The sequence below is a fragment of the Nyctereutes procyonoides genome, unplaced genomic scaffold (genome assembly GCF_905146905.1).
Source record: "Nyctereutes procyonoides isolate TBG_1078 unplaced genomic scaffold, NYPRO_anot_genome, whole genome shotgun sequence".
Taxonomy (NCBI): domain Eukaryota; kingdom Metazoa; phylum Chordata; class Mammalia; order Carnivora; family Canidae; genus Nyctereutes; species Nyctereutes procyonoides.
Window position 1 is genome coordinate 51,009,056 of NW_026575140.1, and position 26,504 is coordinate 51,035,559.

The 26,504-nt window shown below is 40.1% G+C and overlaps 1 long non-coding RNA gene across 1 annotated transcript; it reads right to left on the reverse strand.

Annotated features, from left to right (window-relative positions):
* Positions 1-23,123: 23,123 nt before the first annotated feature.
* Positions 23,124-25,735, reverse strand: LOC129497923 (uncharacterized). The gene is made up of 2 exons (XR_008662009.1): positions 25,654-25,735; positions 23,124-23,585 (listed from the first exon to the last, which is right to left on the reverse strand). It is a non-coding gene; the product is annotated as an uncharacterized LOC129497923 (long non-coding RNA).
* Between the last annotated feature and the right edge of the window lie 769 nt (positions 25,736-26,504).

Consider the following 26,504-nt stretch of genomic DNA (forward strand, 5'->3'; position numbering starts at 1 on the left):
GAGAGAATCTCAAGCAGACTCTGCATTGAGTGTAGAGCCTGAGGCAGGGCTTGATCCTAAGACCCATGAGATCATGACTTGAGCTGAAACCAAGAGTTGGACGCTTAATTGACTGAGCCACCTAGGTGCCCCAAATTCACTTCACTTTTTGATGAAATTTTCTCTGTGGATCTTGCCTTTTCTGTGAGTTGGAAAACCTCAGAAGTGGTGGGTCTAAGGCATTTCTCCTCAAACTTGTTTCCTAGTGCACCTTAGGTCTGCTCTCCTTCACAGCTGCACAGCTCAGGCACTGCACAAAATGGTGAAAGGTAAAGAAAGCTATATCGCTCAAAGGCCAGGCAGCACCTTTAGCCCCCAACTGACAGCATGTGGGATAATTCTGACCTTGAGATTTTTCACTCAATTAACAAAAGCATCCCCCCAGGAGCTCTTCCATTGTATTGTATGGAGCCTCTATTGCAAGTGTATGAGGTGGGTTTAATTTTTTAATGATTTAGAATCATGATTTAAAAAGCCATTTGCCAGCTCAAAATGATTTTATGCCAAATCCAACAAAATGGAGAGCAGTACCTTAATTTATGCTTCTATGTCTCCTCATTACTTTCGGTGAGGTAGTTCCTGCCATCTCTCTGTTTATCTGTGAACATACTCATATACATATCTTTCCATAAGGCACTTCATGTCTTGGAATCCAACTATAAAAAAAAAAAAAAACAATCAAGCCCAGATGCCTACTTGGGTAAAGTGACAAAAGATAGTGCATTCTTGCGCGGTGAATGCCCGCAAAAGCATGTGATAATCCTTCCACTATAATCAGCTGTGTCATAACAGGTCCTGTAGTGATAATATTGTATCATTGATGTTTTTGTGTACATATTGGGTATTTGTGTCATCCAACTTTCTGGTTTTCTTTTTCTTTCTTTCTTTCTTTCTTTCTTTCTTTCTTTCTTATGAGGATTATGAGCAGCTTCTAGATATTGTTAGTGATTCAACTTTCTGTTGTTCCTCATTCAGCCTTCTGGACAATTTCATTGAAAACTGTCTTGAGATTGTTGACCTAAGATTTCAAAAACAAACCAATCATTTACAATGATTAATCCAGGTACTTTTGAATTATCCTGTACAACCAACCAAAATATGGAGACAAACTGACTGCTAAAGCTGCTGTATGACCTTCAGATTTGACCTTCAGATTTGAAATATAGCCTTTTATAAAAATTGCCTCATTCTTTCATTTGCAGTATGAATTTGACCTTACAAATAGTTAATGGTACTTTTTAGTATTTAACAGTAGTTAAATACTACTTTTTTTCTACTCTATATATTGAAGATCTGTGTAAAATTTAATTTTAAAGAGATCTTGCTGTGAAAAAGATTTCTGAAAGCCACTCATGAGCACCACTGCAGAGACAATCCAGAGTACATAAAGTGAAATCTTCTTTGTGGGATGAGGAGCACTGTCTGCTCAGTTAAAGTCCAACCAGCCATGACCTTCAGCTAAACTCACTTTCAGTTACTGCTAGCTAGTTAGTGCTACTTCTTAAATCTCTGGCCTCTGACTCTGTTTTTATTGAACCTAGGTAGAGAGAAAAATTAACACATACAAATTTTAACAACAATTAAAAGTTATGAAAAGGAAAGCAAAACAAAAGTTATGGAAAGGACATTACTGAGGGCACACTGTTCAGTTGACAAAACTTTCTGGAAGCTGGTTCATTGCCCATATTCTCATTAGCAAGTTAAATCAGAAGGCCATGTAAGTACAAAAGGATGCTAAACCAAGGAAGCAAGACATGCACACTGCTGCCCATAAATGTTCCTTTACCCTGTACATTTTCTCCTAAAGCTTATGTGTTATCCTGCATATTTTTACTCTGAAACCTGTGATTTATCCTGACACCCATGCTTTTTAAATAACTTTTAAAAAATCAATTCCAGTACTTAGGAGTATCATCATCATCCTCATCATAAACCATAAACTAAACTGACATTGTTCATGATGCAACAAGTCCATATACAGAGGCACAGTGATTTTTTTTTTTTGCATTTAAGCCATAGAAAAAAATATGGGAGATATATATGAGAGATTCTTTTGAAATGAAAGAATCAATTTTCATGCAAATATACCTAGTGATTTTTAGATTAATACTGATTGCTCAGCACCAATTAGTAAGTGGATTTCTTTTCTGACCATGAAGGATCCATACAGAGGAATCTTATATAGCCTGAAGTAGAGCCTTGGGTATGTGGGTCCCAGACTAGTCTGGACTATTTGGGGATGTGGAAAGAGACATTCTAGCTGGAATAGATAAAGATGATATACTGGAAAGGAGCCAGAATCATGATGTAGTGGGCACTTGGGCTTCACTGGATTTCCATATATAGAGATCTCTTAGCCACGGATTTAATGCCAACAGTTTATTTCAAAGCCAGTGATTTGGAACTTGGAATTTAGAGTAATGCTATAAATAGTTCTTAGGCTCTTTCTGCTTGTGCTATATATTATAGTTGCCCTGTATAAAGTAATCCCAAAGAAAGTTGAAAATTGTGGTAATAATACAGAGAGCATCATTACTCTGAGTGGTCAGTCTACTCTCTATTCCCTGGGTAAGAAAATTGGGTAGTGTTAAAACAGTAAAAGAAATTTAAAAAAAATAAAAGGAACATATGGACAGCATTCCTATGGTTTTAGGTATTTACGAAAAGTACAGCCTAAACAGGAATTAGAAAACCCAGTTTCTACCACCATGTACACATGGGACTTGGACAAACCAATTCACCTCACTCCCCTCGGTTATGACATGATGTGAAGCCTGTCCCTTTGCAAACTCACAAGGTTAGAGACAAGAACAATGCTGACTCATTTCATTTTATGTAACTATAATGTATGACCATAAAGTAAAATGGTGGATGACCCTACATTTTTGTAGCCAATTCTAGCCCCTAATTTCCAACATGACAGTTTCACTCTTCCTTTCTTAGATCTCCAATGTCTCCTCCTTTATCTCAGAGAATAGAAGCAGCCAAAGGAGATGCCCACATACTTCACCCACTTGCCTGCACCTCTATTCATACACTTCACCATCTTTCCTTTTGTTAAGGATGAACTGTTTTCGGATCAAAGTTCTTCCCCTCCATTTGTCTACTGAATCTTAAGTCCTCTTGCCTAGTTAAGAGCATGGCTTCTGCAATGGATCCTCTTCCTCTTCCTTTTCCTTATCAGTTTTTCCCCCCTACTGGTTCATTCCATTCAGCAAACAAAATCACTACATCTCCTATCTTATACAAGCCTCTGTGGATCACATAGGCTTCTCCAGTCACCATCCTGTTCTCCAGTCCTTACAGTGAAACTGCTCTGGGAAGTTTTCTATAGTTGCTGCATCCACAGCCACTCCTCCATCCTCCTCCAGTTCACTCCAATGGGACCACTCCACTGAAACTTATTTTGTTACCAATGACCTTTATGTTGCAAATTCAATGGTCATTTTCCTGTCTTCATCTTACTAAATGTAATGGCAGCAATCAATACAGTGAATTTTTCCCTCCTCTAAGATATTTCCTTCACTTGGCTTCTAAGGCATCATGGGCTCCTGGATTCCCTCTTTTCCGGGCCACCTCTTCCACCCCATCTAAATAAGGCAGTTCACCAGAGCTTTGTTCGGCCCTCCTCTCCAGTCTCACTCATGCTGGGTGATTTTATCCATCTCCATTGTTTTATATCAGCAGGCAAATAACTCCTAAATTTATATCTCAATCCTAACCATTTTCTTCAACTTGACCTTGATGCATCCAATGGCCTCTGGAACATCTCCATATGCATGTAGCATAGACATCTCAAAACTTAACATGCCTACAACTGCATCCTTGATTTCTGCCTACTTCTCCAACAAAAGCAAATGTACACAACTTGATCCTTTCCTAGTCTTTAGGATCTCAATAAATGGCAGCACCTTTCTTTCAGTTGCTCAGACACAAAACCTTAGTTATCCTTGACACCTTTCTTTTTAATACTCAGAATCCAACCCATTAGCAAATTCTATCAGCTCTGTTGACAGTATATTGCAAGTCTGACCATTTCTCACCATCTCTACTGCTACCACTTGCATCTCGCCTGAACTGTTTCAATAATTTTCTAAATGTCTCCTCGGCTTACAGCCTATTCCCCTAAGAGAGGGCAGAAAGTTAACATTCCCTAGATACTATACTACTCCTATGCTTAAAAAAGAAAAATAAAAGTTTCCCATCTTATTTAGATTAGGTTCTAAGTCTCTCACTCTCAGTTACAAGGTCCTATATATATTTGCTACTGACTACCTCTGTGACCTCATGTCCCACAGATATCTCACCAACTCATTATATTCTAGGCACATTACTACCTAAGCTGTTTCTCAATTATGGTCGGTATTATCACACCTCAATGACATTCACTTGCTATTTCCTTCAAGAAGATGTGATCATCTTCTTTCAGATGTTGCAGGGCTCACTTACTATCCTTATATAAAGCTTAGCTTCTGGTGTGTTTTGAAGTGGTGGTGGAATAGGATTTGTTGAGTAGTACAATTGAAAAAACAGAAATGTATTTTGGTGTCTGGTAGTGCTGTTTTTTATTCAGAAAAGTAATAAAACTGGACAAGAATCTAGAGGACTGCTGTTTTAGATGTGGTAATCAGGGAGGGACTGTCTGGTAAGGTGACATTTGAATGACAGCCTTAAGGAAGTGGGCATTAGCTTCTATTTTATAGATTCTTGAGTGACAGATTTGGTGAATGCATGCAACTGTACTTGACTTGAATACATTTTTCCTAGTCTTCTCCATCTTATGTACATTAACCAATTTCTTTCAAATTACTGAACCCTTAAGGAAATAATATATGATACCAGCTGTGGCTCAAAAGATTTAAGACACTGAGGTAGCCCTTCTCTTAAGTGGAATATTTAGCTATCTATATGTCAGAAAGAACATTAACAGATAATGTGATTTTGTTGACTCTAAATTTTATTTCCTTTCTTGTCTTATTATATTTTTTATCACTTCCAAAGTAATAAATTAGAAATAATAGGTACATGTTATTTCTTGATTTAGTGGAAATACATCCAGTGTTTCACCTGCGGGTATGATCTTGATCATGGTATATAGTTTCAAATATTCTCAATTATATCAAATTTACTAAAACTTTTGTTCTGTTCTACTGCAAAAAGATTTTGCATTTTATCACATACACTTAAGCCTCTGTGAGATGGAATATGCCTTTCTTTATCTAATAGAGGGATGATTCCATTATCACAACTCCTAATATCATTATGCTGATGATGGATATTTCTACTAGTACACTCCTGGAGTCTGTTTGTTTAATTTAGAATGTTTACATTCATACTCACAAGCAGGATTGATGAAAAGCTTCTCTTTCTTTGCTTTGACAAATTGTTAAATCAGAGCTGTATTAGATCTACAAAAGAGCTAAGAAGCTCCTTTTCTTATATGTTCTGATACAATTTAAATAGCATATGTTTTATGAAGTTTTGAAAAAAATTTACTCTTCGATCCCTTTGGGTGGGTGTTTTTCTGAAAGGTAGCACTTTCATTTATTCTATGTTTATAGCTTTCATTTCATTTTGAGAAATTGTTTTAAAATTATATTTTACAATTGAATTAACTATTTTATCTATATTTTTAAATATATCAGGATAGAGTTGTATGAACTATTTACTATTTTATTGAAGCTGTATGTGCTTGCTAATTTTGTGAATTTGTATTTTCCTCTTTATTTTATTTTAATTTTGTTTATGTTAATTTTTACTTTCTGTATTTGTGTCTTATTCTTTATTTCCTGATTAGGTTAAAATGAGTACTTCTGTTCAATTATTTTTGGAAACAGTTCTTGAATGTGTTAATGAATTCACCTGATCTGAGGTTCTCTAATTTACCTAAGAAAGTATATGATTCTTTCTGTAGCTTTTGTCTGCTTTCACCTTTGGAAAACAGTATTTTATGTAGGAGTATTTATTAGATTAACTCATTCTGTTCACTAAGCTGATATTTTTCTCATGATATTTGTCTTTGATATTATTCATCTATACTCTAGAGAGATTGTATGAATTGATAGCTTGCTAATTTGAGTTTTTATACTTTGTTCTATTTTACGATTGTTCATTTATTCATTTATTCTTGATGGCTTGATTCTGCTTTATCAACATTGAATTTTGGTGAGAGGAGAAAGTAAGAATAAAAGACTCTCTTGCAAAATGATATAGCCACTTTGGGAGAGAGTTTGACAGTTCTTTATAAAATTCAAAATATAGTTACCCTACATCCCAGTGATACCACTCTTATATTTACCTACATGATTAAAAGCTTATGTTCACACACAATCAGCGTGCAATATTTATAGCAGCTTTATACATAATAAAAAAATGGAAATAGCCAATATAGTCTTCTAAAGATCAATCAATAAACAGTGGTATATCCATATAACAGAATATACTAGTCAACAATAAAAAGGACTAGCGATCAATTCACACAATACGGATAAGCCTTAAATGCATTTTGCTAAGTGAAAGAAGCCAGACCTCAAAGTCTACATATTATATGATCCCATTTATATGAAGTTTTCCAAAAGACAAAATTATAAAAATGGAAAACAGATCATTGGTAGCCAAAGACTGGGGAGCTACAAAAGTGATACATAAGGGAATTTTAGTCATTGAACTGTTCTGATGGTATTGGGATGGTGAATATATAATTCTATGAATTTTTCAAAACCTGCAGGACATACATCATAAAAGTGTATATGCAAACTGAAAAAAAAAATGTTGTCAAGAGATCCAGGACAAAATGTAGGCTGTGGCAAATGACTCAAACTGTATTATGTATGTAAGACACAGTCTCACTGAGAGGATGCAGGAAAACATCTTTGGAAACAATAATTTGACTGGAGACTGTAAGGCTAAAGACAAAAGGCATTCTATATAAAAATTGTTTATACAACAAGGCAATGGTTATACAAGTTCTAATTGGGGAAGTTCTCATGGAGATATGGGTTAACAATTCTGAAATTGCTTTACTTATATATTGGGGTTAAGCAAATAAGCAAATGGCTGGTGGATAGTGGGAATCAGGTGTCTCACCTGATTGGAGAGGAAAGATTACAAATCAGCAAGGAGGAAAGGCTAGAGTGAACCATTGATCCTGGATTAGAATAGAAGACAGTACAAACTCATGTTATCTTAATGCACACACACAGAATAGATATAGAAATAGCTATAGACATGTGCGAATACATGCGTTTATATACATATAACTATCTCCTAGCTCTGGCTAGAAGGACCTGCCACTGGGATATAACTGGGATGATGGGTATGTAATATGTGGCAACAAGCACACTTATTGCATAGATCTTGGTTTCTAAACACCATTCTCTAATAAGAGGGAATGTGGATGCCTTGAAAGTTGTATTTTTCTTGGGCTCAGAAGGGAAAATTCAAGTTGAAGCTGGAGAATCTTATAGTGAGAGCAAGGAAGTGTTGAGGGGGGAAAAAGATGGAGGTATGCTAAGGGGAAATAGAAGCCAGCCCTCAAATGAGCCCCAAATGGCTAAAGTTAAAGTAATTTAAGCAACAAATAGATAAAATAGTGTTGAATTATACCCCAAAGTCAAAGCATACATGAGCCCACACTGATATAAGTAAGTGAATAAAGAAATAGGAGAGAAGAGACAAATCTTCTTTGAAGAAAAATCCCATACAATAAATGTAGATACACTCACCGCAGAAGATGGAGTGTCATAAGCCACCTTTGAGTATCCATTAGACTTGGAGACTCATTTCCAAAGGACAGAGTATGGGGGGGTGGGGGTACTAATAGCTTTATAGTGGGGAAACCTGATGACCACTACTTTAACGAGATGATCAAGGTTGACATCACCAAGGAAGCCATGTTGATAGCATATACCCCTGATGGGGTCTGATGAGAAGGGAAGTCTTACTTCCATGGTATTTTCCCCCAAACCCATCACCCCAGGCAAATAATGAGAAAAACACATAAGTTTAAATTGAGATTCCATAAAATCCCAAGCACTCTTCAAAAACATCAAAGTTTTAGAAGAGAAGACTGAGAAACTGCCATTGGCCAGCGGAACTAAGGCAACACAGTGATTGATTGCAATGTGCTGTCCTGCCTTGGATCTTGGAATATAAAGGGGTCTTGAGTCAAAATGCTGAAAACCAAATAATGAATGAATGAACGGAGTTCAGTTACTAATAATTTACTCTTGTTCGTTTCTTCATTTTGATGAATGTGCCATTGTTATAGAAGGGGCTAACATTAAGAAAAACCAGGTGATGGGTATTCAGCAACTCCATATTATCTTTGCAATGTTTCTGTAAATCTAAAACTATTCCCAAATAAAGGGATTATTAAAGTAGTTTTTCTTTGTTTCTTACAAAAATATTTCATCAGAGGCAGGGAGTGAAGTTTGGGATATTGACTCCAAAAGTTCAGGCAGATCTTCCAATTGCCTTTCCTTCTCATATCTAGTGATATTTCTCTGGCTGTTCATTCTTAGAGTGGGGTTTTTTTGTTCACGCTGGGTGGCAGAGATAGGTTCCCTCACAAAGAGTATGACACTTATACTACTCTGTCTAGAAGCAAGCTGTCCCATTGGCAGCCCCAAACCAGTTGGGACAAAGTCCTCTTTGGTAGGGGCCGAGCCCCCCTCACCATCTCCATGGGGGCCCACTGTCCTGTGATCATCCTGTGGTCTGGCCCTGTCAGTGTCTATAAGTGAGCCTGAGCTCTGGTATCTTAGCACCCCTAAGATCTCATAGGCTGGAGTTTCTTTCAAACCATGTTTCATCAGCCCTAGATTTAAAATGAGTGGATGTTACTGGCAGGAAATGGATCCTCACTTTCTCTTTCAGTGAGCTTCCCTTCTACTTCTCTTGAAGAGTGGTTGGTTTGGCCATTTCACTCCATGATCTTTCACCTTTATTTTTCCCTACTGAAACACTGAAATTCCAGCCAATGGGAGAGTCATTCCTTATGCTGTGGTGGGGTTGGACAGTTTTCTCACACTGGGCTTGCTCGACATCACTGGAAATTAGGAGGGAGAAGGGATCAAATATGCTGGCTTTGCCATTCTAACCAAGCTGGTTGATTCAGAATTAGAATTTAACAGCCTTAAGACAGAAAATCATTAGAAAATGCTTTTATTCTTATATTGGTAATCATTAAAAGCAAAGAACCAAAAAAATTGAACTTATATTTCTGTGTCAGTGTCAAGAATAAATATTCTATGATCTCCATTATGAGGTATATAATTAGATGAATTGAGATAAGACAAGATTTATGCTTAGTTCTGTTTCAGATATATAATTTCTCCACAAGTCCTGTTGGAAGTATACATTTATTTTATTTTTTAAAGATTTTGTTCATTTATTCATGAGAGACACAGAAAGAGAGGCAGAGACATAGGCAGAGGGAGAAACAAGCCCCCTGCAGGGAGCCTGACATGGGACTCAATCCCAGGACCCCAGGATCATGCCCTGAGCCAAGCAAGGGCAGACAGTAAACCACACGCAGGCATCCCAGAAGTATACATTTTTAAAAAGACTTTATTTATTTAAGAGAGAGTGAGAACAGGGGAGGCAGGGGAAGAGCAAAGGGAGAGGGATAAGCAAACTCTGCTATGAGCAAAGAGCCCCCAAAGCCTGATCCTACAACCCTGAGACAATGACCTGAGCAAAAATCAAGAGTAGGACACCCAACTGACTGAGCCACCCAGGCGCCCCAGTATACATTTTTTAAATTACAAAGTTGTACTTTCGGGAAATCTATTTCAAAGGAAACACTTGATTCTGTGTCTTTAGCACATTACTGGGCTTTTGAAATACTCCTGCATACTGCCTGTGATCTGGTCACTTCTCTCCATCATAGGTATTCTCTAGCATTGGAAGATGGACTCTGTGTTTGGGTGACTCTTCAAATCCCGCAGGCCTAGAGAAATACAGGCAGGAATAAGTGGATTTTCTCCAGGTCAGCATTATCAGATTGTAAATGCAAACAGAGGTCAGAAAAGAGGAAGTTGCACTGGAAATAGTCATAACAGAAAACATCTCTTCATTATTAGTGGGAGTGTGTTGAAAGGGAAGGAGCAAGACTCACCAACTGCCCCTTGTTTACTTAATATGCCACTATGCATCAAATAGCCAAGATTCCTCAGATGGGATCCCAGCCTACACATATATCTGATCTCAGTGTGTTTTCAGGGGCACCTAGGGGGTTCTGCATTCCTCTCTGCCTCCAGCCAATTTCTCTGTGGTTCATTTTTGCCTTCAGTCCCTGCTGATTCAAAATAGTGGGATTTCCCCTTCCCCTTACACTCTTAATACATTTTGCCTTCAAGAGTGGTGACTTGCATATTAATAACCCCTTACCTCTGTCTACCCTTACCTGCTTCGTATTTTCCAGGAATCCCACAAAGTTTCTGGCACCAGATACAATTCTTTCTTAGTTTCCAGTAGCAGTGCACATTTCCCCCTGAAGTCTTATGCTAGATTCTTTGGTTTCCTCACTAGGAATTTGAAGATAGCTGAATTTACTGGGCTCAGATTCCACTCTTGGACTAGAAATCTCTGCTTTGATTTAATTCCTCGATTATATCTTCTTTCTTAAATATTAAGCTCCTCGATGATATACTTCCTTGGTTCACCAGAGTCTTCCCCATAAGGCATTCGATAAATATTTGCTGAGTGAATGACATGCATGGTTGGATTTAAAGGGTGTTCTCTTGAATTGCGTCACTGAAATGACCCCCAACATTGAAGACACTACTTTTCAATCTTGGCTTTCTCTCTGTTGCACGCTGTCAAAGTTAGCAACTGGTTGTTAAATAAGACTAATCCATGTACTGTAATGTTTCTCATCTACCTGGCCCTGGGCTGAGGAAGACTTTGTCACCACATGCCGCACACAGGGAACTGGTGGTGGACAAAGATGCCTTCCCCAGAAGCAAACTCCATAAATGGCTTCCCACGCAGAACCCAGCAGGAAAGATGCAAGAATGACAATAAGGTTGCTCAGTGGGTCCTGCGCTGTGGATAAAGAACAATTCCTGACAAAATGAGGAGGCTGAAGCAGTTTGGAGATTAAAAAAAAAAAAATCCTGCCTGTCATTCTATTGCATGGAGCTATATTCGAATTTTATCTGGTGGATGTGATTCTCTTTGATCAGGTTGGCCGTTTGAAGGGATTTGGAGCAGAATAGATAATCCGAACTTTGAGCATAAATCAGGGGCTGTGGGCTGATGGATGCCTGGCACTTTCTTATGATAATGTATGATTGGTGGGTGACGGGGAAAATACCACAGTCTTATCTCAGTACAGCAGCAGCCAAGTGGGGGAGGGGGAGTCTTGAGTCCAAAGGGTAGAGGGGGTGGGGGCATAATAGTAGGGTTTTCTTTTTCTTTCTCTTTTTCTTTCTTTCTTTCTTTCTTTCTTTCTTTCTTTCTTTCTTTCTTTCTTTTCTTTTCTTTTCTTTCTTCTTTCTTCTTTCTTTCTTTTCTTTCTTTCTTTCTTCTTTCTTTCTTTCTTTCTTTCTTTCTTTTTTTTAAACAGAGATTGTGAAACTGAGCTAAAAATGCTCTGGACGATGGCTGGAAATGCAGTGTTTCAGAACTTGACAGTGGCAAGGTACCAAAATAGCTGGGCAAAAGCAGAGTTGACTGGCAATCCTTTCTCCCTGATTGTGTTTAATTTGCTGTCACTAGAATTTCGGAGAACTTGGGCTGCCTGAGCCCTATTCCTGGAGAGTCTGTAGGTGTGGATGGGAGAAGTAACTCCTGCTTGCCTCCTGTAGCATCTCCTATAACACTCAAGACTTATGGGAAGTTCTCGTCTTTAGGGAAGCACACATACTGTAGCCTGGGACAACAGGTCTCCCCGGGGAAGAATCCTGTTTGTACCTGGGGACTCTGGGACTGTACAGAGCAACTCTATACCAGAGCAAATAAATAAAATCTACCTCCACTGCTACTTTTAGTGCAGAATACTCTATCTTTATAACCACAAAAAAGAAAACAAATAGAAACTGGTATGATATTAAACATCCAGTATATTACCAGTGATTTATTATTATTTTTAAGGCTTGTATTTATATATTTGAGAGACAGAGTGTGTGTACAAGCTGGGGGGAGAGGCAGAGGGAAAGGTAGAAGCAGACTCCCTCCTGAGCAGAGATCCCAATGCAGGGCTCGATCCCAGGACCCCAAGACCATGACCTGAGCTGAAGGCAGATGTTCAACTGACTGAGCCACCCAGGCACCCTTATTATTATTTTTGACCATGCAAATTCCACTGTCTGGTCTAGTGCTTCTAAATGGTTTCTGCTTGCTAAGGAGGCCTCATCTGCCTGTGGGATACATGTCCACATGCATCTTTTTTCATTTACTAAGGGCAGGAAGAAGATGGGGCAGTATAGACAATAGGCTTCTAAATTGAGAAATGTAGTCCAGTGATTGAGTCCTCTGCAAAACGTGGGTGCAAATAATCTCACTGACATTAGCATACTGAATTATGCAATGAGGTACCTTCCCACACTCAAAAGAGTTGGCAGTGTCAGACCAAAAAATGGAGTTCTGGGTGCCCTCTCTTATGGTTAGATGGCCACTGGCCACAAGATGGACATTGACCCCAACAGCTCTTTATCCCCTGGCATTAGATTTCTGGTCTTTGTCCCAATGTCCACATCATTGACCAGTGAGGGTCACAGAGCTCAATTGTGTGCTCTTTCATACTCTAGAGAGGGAGCACTGCTAACCCACAGGAGAGGACCCCCCTCCACATTGCTTCCTGAGCATAATGATTCCCCCAAATAAACAACTGACAAACACTGCCCTCTCTTTAATATTTACTCATCCCTGCTTAGATGTCTTGGGCACATGTTTAATTTCTTCTAGTAACAACATAAACAGAAGAAAGGGGCCATTCCTAAGACCCGTCACCCATGCTTCACCATCTAAACAGCAGTGCAGAATGCCTTACTAGCCACCGTTTGTGGTCCAGTGAGCACGTCACATACTATTTTAGATGCTTTATGCATATTAACTTATAAGACCAGAAAGGGAAAGAAAGAACTAAATATAAAAATCTCAGTTTATGTTTGCAAAGTTGAGATGCCAACTCAGAAATGGTTTATGAGAAATAATCCCAATTTTTTCTCAGTCATTTCCTTAATATGTATTATTATACTTCTGAACCTCCAAGGATTATAAAAGTTTTTCTTCCCCCTCTCGATTTGGTACAGGTCTACAATTTGTGTAAAAGATCACACATTCTTTCTGATTTAATAAGATGGACAAAATTGAAGAATCATGAGGGCTCACAGGTAGTTGCTACAATAGTTGGACAAAGTGAATGGAACCATCAGAAGGATGCAGGGTCTTTGATGACTATACAACATTCACAGAGGACTGCATGGTATGATGGCTGGGCCAGGCCAGAGTAGAACTTCCCTGCACATTTTTGTATCGCATTCAAGACCCTCACCCTTCACATTCCCCTCCCGAGGCAGGAAAACTGCTTGGTGGGCTCCCAGTGAGCCCACTAAAATTGCAAAGCAAACTGAGAACTGGAAATGAAAGGTTTTTTATATTGATAATCATATCAAAATAGTAGAGGGTATCAGACTATTGTAACAGTGACAAAATAGATGAAGAGAGATGGGGGCCAAGATAAGAGGCCTGCCGAAGACTAGAGTCAACTGAGGAAGACTATGGGAGCTTCAGCAGATCTGACCCCAGGGAGAAATCAGGTCAGCCATAGGGCCCAGGAAAAACAAGATGGCAATTACTAGTCTTGTTCCTCTCTCAGTGAGACTAGAGAAGATTCTAGCAACATGGAATTAGATAAAAAGGCAGCCTTAGAAGGAACAAGTCACACAGACATCCGAGAAGCACATGCTGGCACAATTGAGGTGGTCAGAGCCCCAGGCTTTCCTGCTTGTGTCTACATCTACGACTCAGACTCTCCCCTGGGTGGCTTAGCTCTATGGAGCACCTGATTCACAGAAGAAGCCCCCTCTCAAGGGCCTTGTTGATGGTACAATTCAGGTGGCCTTCTGGTAAAGGGGAACAACTGGACAGAGACTAGGGCACCTATAGTTCTCAAGCTTCCCCTCTCCCAACCCCTCCAGGGGAGGGATGGCATGTCAGTGGTCCTAAGTGAGGTGAGTGGGAATTTCTTTTTTCCTTTCTTGAGTTTGAAGTTCACCAGTATCCGGTCGTTCCCTTCTCAGCATTTCTATAATTGAATCACTCAAGTCTGTTGACACTTTCTGTAAGTTAAAATTCATAACAATTCTGAGAGAAGTATTTCAACTATTTCCAGAAGTTTAAGAAAGGGCCATCTGTCGACTAGAACTATTTGGTGAAACTAAATACCTGCAAAGTTCACAGAGGTAAATAGCAAAGGGAAGGAAAGGGAGGGGGTCAGAGCACGCAGGTGGCAGAGACTCACTGCTCTACCATTTCCTGTTTATAAACCAAAAGCCAGCACTTGGGTTTGGATTGGTCTGCCTTTGCTCACACTCTCTTCTCCAGCTGAATTGTTCTTCTTTCAAATCCAAATATCCAAACCCATGTCATCTCTCATTGCAGAGATGTGAAACTGTGAAATTTCCTTCTTTTTATAGCTGGAGGTAACCTTTCCTTTCCCAACTGCCCCCAACAATCAGGCTGCTTATTATGAACCATTTAAAGATACTAGCTAACTTCTTAAATTTTTCATTTAGCATCATTACTTACATACGTATCTGAGCCCACTTCTAGACTGTTATCGCTTTAATATTTATTGAATGAGTATGCTGGAGGTCAAAAGCTTAGGAGGAAATGAAAAAAATATAGAAGGCAATCAGAAAGTTTGCTGAACACATAAATATATAATACATTTAGAATATTAATGAAAACTCACATGTGACTACGAAATTTAGTTATATGTCATATACCAAGTAATACTGATCAAATAGAATTGTTCCCATAAATAAAAAAAACTATTTCATCATTTAATAAATTGGACCAGCTGAATGACAATGGGAAGAGCACTGAGTTAGGAGCCAGGAGAACTGGGGCCCCTGGGTAGCTCAGTGGTTGAGTGTCTGTCTTTGGCTCTTGTTGTGATCCTGGGTCCTGGGATCAAGTCTTGCATTGGGCTCCCCACAAGGAGCCTGCTTCTTCCTCTGCCTATGTCTCTGCCTCTCTGTGTGTCTCATGAATAAATGAAATCTTAAAAAAAAAAAAAAAAAGAGCCAGGAGAACTGGGTTGCAGACCCTGGTCTGTTGTAACTACTTGGATAACTTCGGCCAGTACATTTGACCTATGACCTTCCTTCCAGTCCCTTTTGAGCAGAATAACATGGCTGGTCCCTCTTGAATAGAATAACATGGTTGGATGAGATGATCTTTAAGGACCCTTAAAGACGCCATGGTTAAGGAATTAGTTCAGTTGGATGTTTGGTACATCAACATTGGGGTAATCTGCAAATCCACCATTTTGATTGACCTGTAGAACGTTTGCGAACAACCATACAAGAACTCCATTGGAGAAAGGCCATGAAAATCTAGTCAGAAGTAAAGACTTCCATAAAATTGACTAAAAATCTGAAAGAATGAGTAAGGACAATCACTCCTTATTAACCTGACACTGAAGTGAGCATTCTCTCACAAATATTTGGCATTTTGGATGAATTTTTTTCACTTATTTTCCATCTAACCAGGGTCAGTAATCTTAAGCTAAAAACCACCAGAAACATATCAGTAGATGAATACTTTTGGTTATTTCTTGTTGGCAGGGCAGTTCCTAACTACCTATTCCCAGATACCAGGGACTCCTTTTCTCTTTCTCACAAGTAAAGTTTCATTAGATAAATTATTTATTAGCTAATGGATGGTCCTCATCTTGAAATTAATTGTATGGGCTAATGATAACAATTATGGTTAGATATTTGATAATGCATTCTGGCAAATGAGGTAAACATCTTTACCAAATACTCCCTTATATATATATTCTACAAATCTATGGGTTTTGTTTGACTCATGTTCCCTTATGGAGACAAAAAAATTGGAGTGTAGAGACAGGGTGTCCATTTATTTATTTGTAGAGTCCCGAGGTATGAATTGAATTAATATTGATCCAATTAGATAGTAAGGTGATAAGTACACCTTATAATTTGCTTATTTCAGTTAATTAGACCAGGTCAACTGATCAACAATTTGCTTCATTTTCATCATATTTAATTATACTCTCAGTTAAAATAACGAAATCAAAGCCATTGTCCAAATGGTTCATTCTTCCTGTTGAATATGCACAACCTATTTTTGTTTTATTTCAGTTGTAGACTGAAATTGACAGATCCAGTGCAGCAATGGATGCTTTGCATATTTTTAAACAATCAGCATATCATCTTTAAAATGAATACCACCTCAATTTGTTGCCTTCAGGGACACAATAGTTTATTCAAATGAGAGAAAAATCACAGTTGGCTTCACCTTCTGACAAATTGCCTCATATGTGAAACTTTCCCTTTTTTGTCTGCCCTTAGGTAATATCAATTACATTTCTCCATATCACTCATTCCCTCTACCAATGTGTTCATTTTCTATGGACTCTACTTACTGAGGCACTTCACCCCCTGGTGTTTCTAAGGAAGCCTGAAATTAACACAGCCTTTTCTAATTACTTGATCCTTCCAGACTAAACCATTCCTTTTTGTGTATCCAGAAAACTATACACATCTTTATCATCTAATTCCCAAGGGTCTTCTCTCCTCATTAATTCTATTAAGTGACTCAGTTACTCTTCAATTTAAATGGAGACATGCCCTATTATAGGTCTAGACAAATGAAATGTGTGATTCTCTATCCTAAGCACCCCTCACACACACCCCTTGGTTTAATGTGCTTGGCGGGAAAGTTGCTAATGAACAAACTCAAAACATTAATTTTTGTATGAGCCAGTGTTCTCCAGAGAAAAAGAAGCAATAGGATATCTATAGATCCACAGAAGAGAGGAGCTTTAATATAGGAATTGGCTCACATGATCTTGGAAACAGAGAAGTTCCACAATCTCCCATCTAGAAACCAGAGAACCAGGCAAGCTGGTGGCATAATTCAGTCTGAGTCTGAAGGTCTGAGGACCAGGAACATCAATGTTGGGAGGCAGGAGAACATAGATGTCCCAACCCAAGCAGATGGCAATTTGCCATGATTCTGCCTTTTTCTTCTACTCAGATTCTCAACAGATTGGCTAATGCCAAGTGCACTGGTGAGCAAAATCTTCTTAACTCAGCCTGCTAATTCAAACGTTAATCTCTTTTGGAAACCTCCTCACAAATACACCCAGAAATTATGTTTTACCAGCTATCTGGGTATCCCTTAGCCCAAATTGACACATAAAATTAACCATCACATTTTTGTAAGAGTAAGACAAATTTTTAAAGATTTTATTTATTTATTTGAGAGAGAGAGAGAGAGAGAGATTGCATGTGCAAGAGAGACTGAGCAAGAGCAGGGGGAGAGGGAGAAAGAGACAGAGAAGCAGGCTCCCTGCTGAGCAGGGAGCCCAGTGCAGGGCTTGATCCCAGGACCCCAAGATCATGAACTGAGCTAAAGACAGACCCTTAATTGACTGAGCCACCAAGATACCTCAGACTATTCAATTCTTAAGATGAAACAGTAGTAAGTAACTCTCTTTCCTAGTTGAAAACCTAAAGTGGGTTCTTAGGCAGTTTTCCAGTTGAGATCCTGGCCAGTATTCTATGTAGTATTAAAAAAAAAAAAAAAAAGTGGAGACCAGCCCTGAAAATCCCCTGAGTGAACAAAATAAGTTTAGTCATACGAACAAAGCTTAATTTAGCTTATTTTGCAAGATTAACCTGATCTGGGTCATTTCTTGCTTTTGCTTCTGGAAATCACAAGCTAAACTTAACCTGTTTCCCAAGTTTGATATAAGGTAACCACACTGACCAAGTCCCTATCTTTTCAGAAAATTCGAATAGTATAGCCAATCACTGTGAAGAGTAATCACTGCTTTCTTACTATGCAAGCTGCTTTATCACAATATGCCCCTGAGCCTCATTCCATGTTTTGAGTTCTCCCAGTTTGTAAACTGTCTTTTTGGTGTGTGCACAATAATTGGTGATTCATTGGTTTTACCTCTGTCATTTCTGAACCTTTGACAATAGAAACAGTATAATTTTGTCGAAAGAGCCCAGGAGCCAGAATCAGAAGACTTGAATCCACATTTGTCTTAAGTGTGTGACATTAGCTTTGTCACTTAATATATTTCTGCTAGGATGCCTTTGGCAGGTAGTAATAGCTAACTCTAATTAAACAATAGATTTATCATCTCTCTCACTACAAATTATATGAAATGAGCAGGTTCAGGAGTATGGCCCTAGGTTTCTCTGTAGTTTCCCTGGCTTTACTCTTCTCCAAGTGTTGGGTTTATCCTCATGATGGCAGCAAAATAGCTGCAGTGACTCCAGCCATCAAATTTAGATCTAATAACACCCAGAAGCAATACAACTGTCTCCTCTGCCTTAAGAACAAGAAAACTTTTTCCCCAGCAGCAACTCAGCATGACTAATTGGCCAAAAGGCCATCACAAGCCTCCCTTAAATCAATCACTGGCAGAAAGGATGAGGTTGCGACTATTGGCTTAAACCAGTGGAATGAATCCCTGGCTGCATATTAGAATCACCTGGGTAACTTCTAACACCATGCACAGAGCAAACCTGTGGAGGTGGAATCAGCCATGTTTAAACTTTTTTTTTTTTTTTTTTTTAAGGGATCCCTGGGTGGCTCAGCGGTTTAGCACCTGCCTTCAGCTCAGGGCATGATCCTGGGGTCCTGGGATCGAGTCCCACATGGGGCTCCCTCACAGGGAGACTGCTTCTCTCTCTGCCTCTTTCTCTGAGTCTCTCATGAATAAATAAATAAAATCTTTTAAAAAAAATTTTTTTCAGATTGCCAATGTCTAGAACCACTGGCTAAGAATGATTAGAACTAGTTCATCAGTTTCTCCTAAATTAAGGATAAGGTAGATTCCTGAACTATACTGGGTTTCTGATAGGCACAAAGAATGGGAAAATAGATTATTAGGGAACTGGTATTATCTGCTCTACTTAATTTCTCAGAGGTACATTTGTAAAATAGAAGCCAGTATCTGTTCTATTGGATTATGTGGCCCATTGTGAAATTTGAAATCGATATATTTTTGTATTTGTATGTGTGGTATATGTATATATATGTGTGTATAAATGGGTTATTATTTATATATACATTCAACTCAAGGTTCTCTGCTATTTAGCAAAATCAGGTACAAAAATGAGACATTTTTCCATAGATCAAAACACATAGGGAAAAGGTAGAAAAACATATTTTTCCATCTATTTCCAATGGCTGACGGTTCAGCAGTTTGGAGCTTGACTCCCAGACCAGGGGTTGTCAAACATTAGCTGCAATAGAAACACCTGCTGGGCTTGTTAAAACCTATTGCTGGCCCCACTCCCAGAATTTCTCATTCAGTAGATCAGGTGTGGGGCCTGTTATTTGCATTTGTAATAGGTGTCCAGGTGATGCCCATACTGCTAGCTTGGGTTATTTTGGGAACCCCATGTGAAATTTGTTCTCCCTTAAGATGAATGGTATCCCTCCTGCACTGTTGGTGGGAATGTGAAATGATGCAGCCACTCTCGAAAACTGTGTGGAGGTTCCTCAAAGAGTTAAAAATAGACCTGCCCTAGGACCCAGCAATTGCACTGCTGGAGATTTACCCCAAAAATACAGACGCAGTGAAACGCCGGGACACCTGCACCCCGATGTTTCTAGCAGCAATGTCCACAATAGCCAAACTGTGGAAGGAGCCTCGGTGTCCATCGAAAGATGAATGGATAAAGAAGATGTGGTTTATGTATACAATGGAATATTCCTCAGCCATTAGCAATGACAAATACCCACCATTTGCTTCAACGTGGATGGAACTGGAGGGTATTATGCTGAGTGAAATAAGTCAATTGGAGAAAGACAAACACTATATGGTCCCATTCATTTGGGGAATATAAATAATAGTGAAAGGGAATAGAAGGGAAGGGAGAAGAAATGGGTAGGAAATATCAGAAAGGGAGACAGAACATGAAGACTCCTAACTCTGGGAAACGAACTAGGGGTGGTGGAAGGGGAGGAGAGTGGGGGATGGGGGTGAATGGGTGATGGGCACTGAGGGGGGCACTTGACGGGATGAGCACTGGGTGTTATTCTGTATGTTGGCAAATTGAACACTAATAAAAATAAATTTATTATTTAAAAAAAATGAATGGTACCCAATGTGTGATCCCAGGGCCAGCATCTCCAGCATCCCCTGCAACTTGCTAGATATGCAAATTCCCAGGCCCAACCCCAGAGCTTCTGAATCAGAAACACCCCATGGTCTGTGCCTTAATAAGTGAATCTGAAGCTTTCTGATGTTTGAGAACCACTGATCATTCCTGGCTGTGCATTATAATCATGGGGCATTTACAATAATAATAATAATCATACCTGGGTTTCACTCTTAGACATGTGCTTTTTTGGTTGTTTCTTTTAAACTGCATCTCAAGGATGGGAGCTAACGGGCTAGAGCAGTGCTTCTCAAACTCTTATGAGTTTGGGGATTTTGTTGAAATGCAGATGTTGATGCAGAGCCTGGGGTGAGACTTGAGATTCTGCATTGCTAACAGGATCCCTGATACTGTGGCTGATACTACTGCACCACTTCTCCAGCCACGTTTTGAATGAGGGATCTAGATGTAACAATACTGCCCCCCTGCCTCCCAGCACAATGCTTTGGTGCCTGACACCCAGCTCTGAGGCCTGGGCTTTATTCCAGATGTCCCTGAGACAGAGTGTCATCAACAGGGATGCCTTAGAGCCTCTTCTCATCCAGCTCGCAGCTGATTGCTCACCACATCTCCATTCTGTGCTTCTGAGGGCTTCCTTTTAGAACAAAATGGTTGACCAGATACCACTACAGCTGCAGACTTTGTGCTCCATTCAGAATCCTTTCACTGTTAGAAGCAGCCCTGCCCCACCCCATATGACCCTCCCTGCTCCAGATCACTGCCTTTTCTCTCTTTACCCTTGTATACCTGGGCACATGAGCTGTGACTCATACTTAACAAAAAAACGGGCATCCCAGATCTTCAGTGACCCTAGGGAGTATAATTTCTTTGTGGTATTGTGATGTTGGGATTTAAAAGAAACACATATTTGGTCATTCAGATGACTAAAGGTACATATTTAGGTACATATTTGGTCTTTGTCCAAAGTTCTGGTCTCCTAAAAGCCTGGGAATTTCCTAAGTGAAAAGAGAGACAAAAGTATCTCTTCTTATGTTAATGAGACAACTTTTGGACCCCACCCAAGGGTGGAGTGTAGTTGCCAGGAGAACCAGTCAGGTAATTAGAGGGTTGGAGGTTTCAGGTCACCCCTCCTGGCCTCCTGGGAGGGGAGAGAAGCAGGAGGTTAAATCAACTACCAATGACCAATGATTTAATCAATCATGACTGTAATAAAGTCTCCATAAAAACCCAAGAAAGATAGGGATCAGAGAGTGTCTGGGTTGGTGGACAGGTGGCTATTTGGGAAGAGTGGCAAGCTCCATGCTCTTTCCCCACACCCTTTTATAATGAACTCATAATCTAGTGAGTAAAATGTTTCCCTGAGTTTTGTGAGCTGCTCTAGCAAATTCATCAAAACTGAGGAAGGATGGGGCACCTGGGTGGCTCAATGGGTTAAACGTCGTCTGCCTCTGGCTCAGGTCATGATCCCAGGGTCCTCCCTCATGCATGCTCTCTCTCACATGAATAAATAAATAAAATCTTAAAAAAAATTGAGGAAGAGGCCATGGGAACTTCTGATCTGTAGTCAGTGGTTCAGAAGCACAGGTAACAATGTGGGCTTGAGACTGGTGTCTGAAGGATGGGGTAGGGGCAGTCTTGGACTGAGCCTTTAACCTGTGGATTCTAATGCTCTGTCCCAGTAAATCCTGTCAGAATTGAGTTGAATTCTTGGACACCCTGCTGGTGTCTGAGAACTGTTTGTTCATTTGGGACATGTCCTCAGCATGTTGGAAATTGAATCTCAGAACAGAAAAGAAGGTGCATAAGATGAATCACACTCTTTTACTAGACCCTGGTGCAACCTACTACACTTCTGAGCCTCTCCACAGAGGGAACAATACTGACCTAACATCAGTGGGAAAATGAACATCAGGACATCATATGGCTTCTGCATTCTGTATATTTATGGATCAGGCATAGGGCTGAACTTCTTTATTTTTCCAACACCGGTATGACATAGGAAATTCAGACAAATGTGAGAATTTAGGCAGGGGGTAATTTGTCATTCTCACCATTTTCAGCCACAGATTCTGGGCTGCAATACAACTAGGCTGAAATTTTCAAGGGTCATTAATGCTTCAGCTGCATGGTTGAGCTCACATTAGCGGGAGAGATAATCTACAGATAAATCACAGGTGATGATGGGAAAGTCTGCCTTGCTTTCAGGTCTGTGTGGACAGACCTGCTCATCTCTTAGAGACAGACATGGCTAAAACTCTCCATGACAGTGACTTTCCAAGTATGGCTCCAGCAGTATCCAGATCACCTGGGAGCTGGTTAAGGGACCAGCTTAGAGTGACCTTGCTTTAGTAGGCTGGTTATATATGAAGCAGAGCTGAAATCTACTCAAATAAGAAAAAAAATCTTACCTCTACCAGCTACATTCTACTGATTAAAGGCCAAAGGTATGGGGAAAGAGTTTAAATAATTAAACATTATTTAATGGCATTTAAGTTTCTTCTGAAATTTCTTTTGGGCATGGTGGACTTGGTCCCACTTGGGTTCCCCTGTGGCCAAAAAATCTGTTGGTTCCCAGAAACTTGTCTCTCCGTTCCTCAGCTTCTTCAGCTGGGTCCCCTTGCCCCAAGCCAAGACAGCCTCATGGCAGGCTTGCTAGACTCTGTATTCATTGCTTTCTTCACCTTTTGTTGTGCCCAGGATTGCGAATCCGAGAAACCACCGAGGAGCCAACACCGATGCAAGCACTCAGAGGGTTTATTTACAAGCTCGAGCTTGGGTCCAAGTGTACCCGACACAGTGGAGCAGGGACTTGGACCCCCGAAGTGGGTTACAGCTGGGTTTCTTATAGGCTGGTCTAGGGGATTTCCAGAAGGGGTGGAGGAATTTCTCAAGTTCTGTTTACATTTTGATATGGGGCTTTCAAGGGCATTGAGCTCTGTTCTCATTCTAATAGGGGCTTCCTGTCCTTGGCTTGGGCTCTGTTCTTATTCTAATATGGGGCTTTCCAGGACATTAAGCTGTAAACTGTTTTCTTCCTGTAACTGAAGTAATGTAAAGTTCAGCTCTTATTCACAGGGGCCTGGGATGGCTGTACTTGTGCTAACGCTAAACTTGAGGTGGAGTTGCCTTGCTTTTTCTCGGCCTCCACACTTTGTGCCATCTTCTGGATCTTCTGGTTTCCATGACCATGTTCTGTGGCTGAAAAATAGAGGAAGAAAAATAATTGTCCTTCTGCCCTCCTGGCTTTTGTGGCTGAAGCCCCTCATAATAAAAGACAGATTAACAAGAGAGAGAAAGAAAATAAAAGGAAGTTTAACAAAATGTGTACCTCTATGTACATTGGAGATACCCAGGAAACCTGAGTTAGTCCCCAAAATGGCCCAATCCATCCATTAAATACCATCTTCAGCTAAAGCCAAAAGAAAGATGTTAGCGGGTGGAGAGGCCAGTTATGGGAAGTGACCAGGAAAAGCAGAGTAAACAAGGGAAAAGTTGTGATGTAGATTTAAGTCAGTGCCTTGTGCTCTGACAACAGTTTCTTGTGATTTAGAGTCTTCTTTCTCTTCCCGGAACAGAGAGGGAGACATTCTGGCAAGTGGAAATGTCCCTTATAAATGTAAATTTCCCTTATAAAAGACTAAATTTTACCGTTTTCAGAGCTTTTCCCGTGTCTGATGGCTCTCAAAAATAATCAGCTTAAAATTATCCCTGTACCAAAAAGGGGGTATTTTAGGGTGGTGTATTCTGCTCCCCTTTGGCTGCATAAAGGAGCATGGATCTGAAGAGATTTGGTGAGTACTACCTCAATCCTCTCTTCTGTACCCATCACTCAGCCCCCTCTTTGTGACTGTCTTCGTGGCACTCTGTTGGATGTGGCAGTGGGTAGTAAACTTGATTCTTTTTGGGGACCTACAGCTGTCCCCTGGGTCTGCCTCTAAAGCCAAATACTCATATTGCTTATCATGGTATTTCTTCCACATTTCCTGCCTTTCCCCTCAGGTTCCATCCCAGGAGGGAAGGAGAGAAGAAGCACTGGCATTTTACTTCTTTGGTCCCCTCCAGCTTACCAAACACTTTTTTTTGCCTCTCCAGTGGGAGGTTTATGACTCATTTTTGATCTGTCATTGATCCAACCCAGTTCCTAAGCCATGTGGCAAAATGGACATGGGGAAACAAAATATATAGTGGGACCAGGGGACTTACATTCGAAGTCCTATCTCAATTCTATTTGTTCTATGGGTACAAGATACATTGGAGTTCCTGTCTTTATCTGAGCTACCCTAGTCCCAGGACATTCTAGACAAAGTAGAAACTGACAATATAGTATCTACCAAAAAGAGAGAGGGGTAGGGATTTGGAGGGTGCTGCATGACCACTATCAAAGCATTTAGAACTGGAAATAGAGATTTTGATAGTCTTTGTGTTTGTGTTTATCTACACAGCAGCAGTAAATCACTGGTCATTTGGGACCAAAAACAGTTTCATGTTGGAATAATGCCTGTTTTTTCTACTGCTATATTCTCAGTGCCTGTGGCACATATTAACAGTAAGTGTGTGGAATGGATGAAAGAGGCAAACATGGAGAGAAAGAGAAAGCAAGATAGACTCAGAAATGAGTGAAATAACTAAACAACTATAGTGTGGATGGGAAGTGTAGATGGGAAGGTCATCCTCCAGCACAGAGAAGATACATCCCATTACCCCCAACCACCTCCACCTAAGATATGCAATAGACTTGGTCCAGGAAGACTTCTGATAGTAGTCTAGACATGAGTATTGTTAAAAATAAAACAACAGACCCAAAATGGAGTCACTTGTGCTAAGTCCCACATTACCAAACCAAGACTTAATTATAGCCTTGGTTCTCCCAGCAATGGAACCTTAAACCAATCTATCAGGAATCACTAGTGAGGTCATCTGCCTGGTAGGCCCCTGCCATGCCCTAAGGGGAAGTGACCTTGCAAGAAGCAGTCTTCTCTTTGCCAGTATAACTTCCTTGTTTCTGCTCCCTTCTGCCACTAAAATTTTCACTTGGCACAATTCCTCACAGCTCTTTTCTGTCTGCTAGATAGGATGCTGTCCAATTCATGAATCAATTTTCGCTCACATAAACTTGAAAATTTTAATATGCCTGTTTATCTCCTAACAGTATCTTAATTAGCCTGGATTTTTACCAATTCTGCTTTTATTTCCCCCTTTTCCTTTTATGAATTTTTTTTCCACCACCCAGCAAATTGCAGCCTCAAGATCCCAATATTTCACTTACCATAAAACACCAGTTTTCCATAAATCCGTGTGATTGGAGATGCTCCATTTAAAAACACATTCAGCAAAATCTAGAGGGTTGAGACAATATGTATCCTACCTCTTTCCAGTAGACTGAAATTATACATCCCACATCCTTATTTCACCAATTAAAATGACACATTAATCATTTTCCTTCCCTGTGTTCTTCTTATTTCATGTTACTCTGACTCCTCCCCATTTCTCTGGCGGAAGCTGCTGGGACCATCTGAAACATGCCCACATGAATACTATATGTTTCCACTAAGCTGTGTGAAATGCATCCACGGACCACATGAAACACCTCCTCACAGCTTCCATATGTCCCAGCACAGTGAACACCAGGTGGCCCCTGCCTCAGGCGGCATATTGAAGTGGACTCTTGTCTTCAGGGCTTCCAGAACTCACTTTTGTTCCCCATCTGTCTCTCTTCTCCCCACTAAGTGAACCCCCACTTAAGCAAGCTCTACATCATGCGTTGCACATTGGCAATTCTCAGCCATAAGGTCTCAAGTAACTTTTTACTATTGTGGCAGAGTAACTAAACTTCTCCATCTTCTAAGCAGGGTGGTTAGAGAAGGAGTCTGGGAATTAAAAGCAAGTCGTCGTGCCAGTACATCAGCTATGCTCTGACTGCAAAGTAGCCAAATATCAGAAGTAATGTTGCTTAAACAATAGGGCTCCAGGGTTGATGGGGGCTCTCTGATGGCATGGCAGGTTGTTTTTCTCTGTGACCCTCTTGGTCATCCTCTTGTGGTCACAAGCTAATGTGGCAGCTCCAAACTTGGACTCCTCATATAACACTGCTCAAAGTGAGAAGAGGGGAGAAGGCTT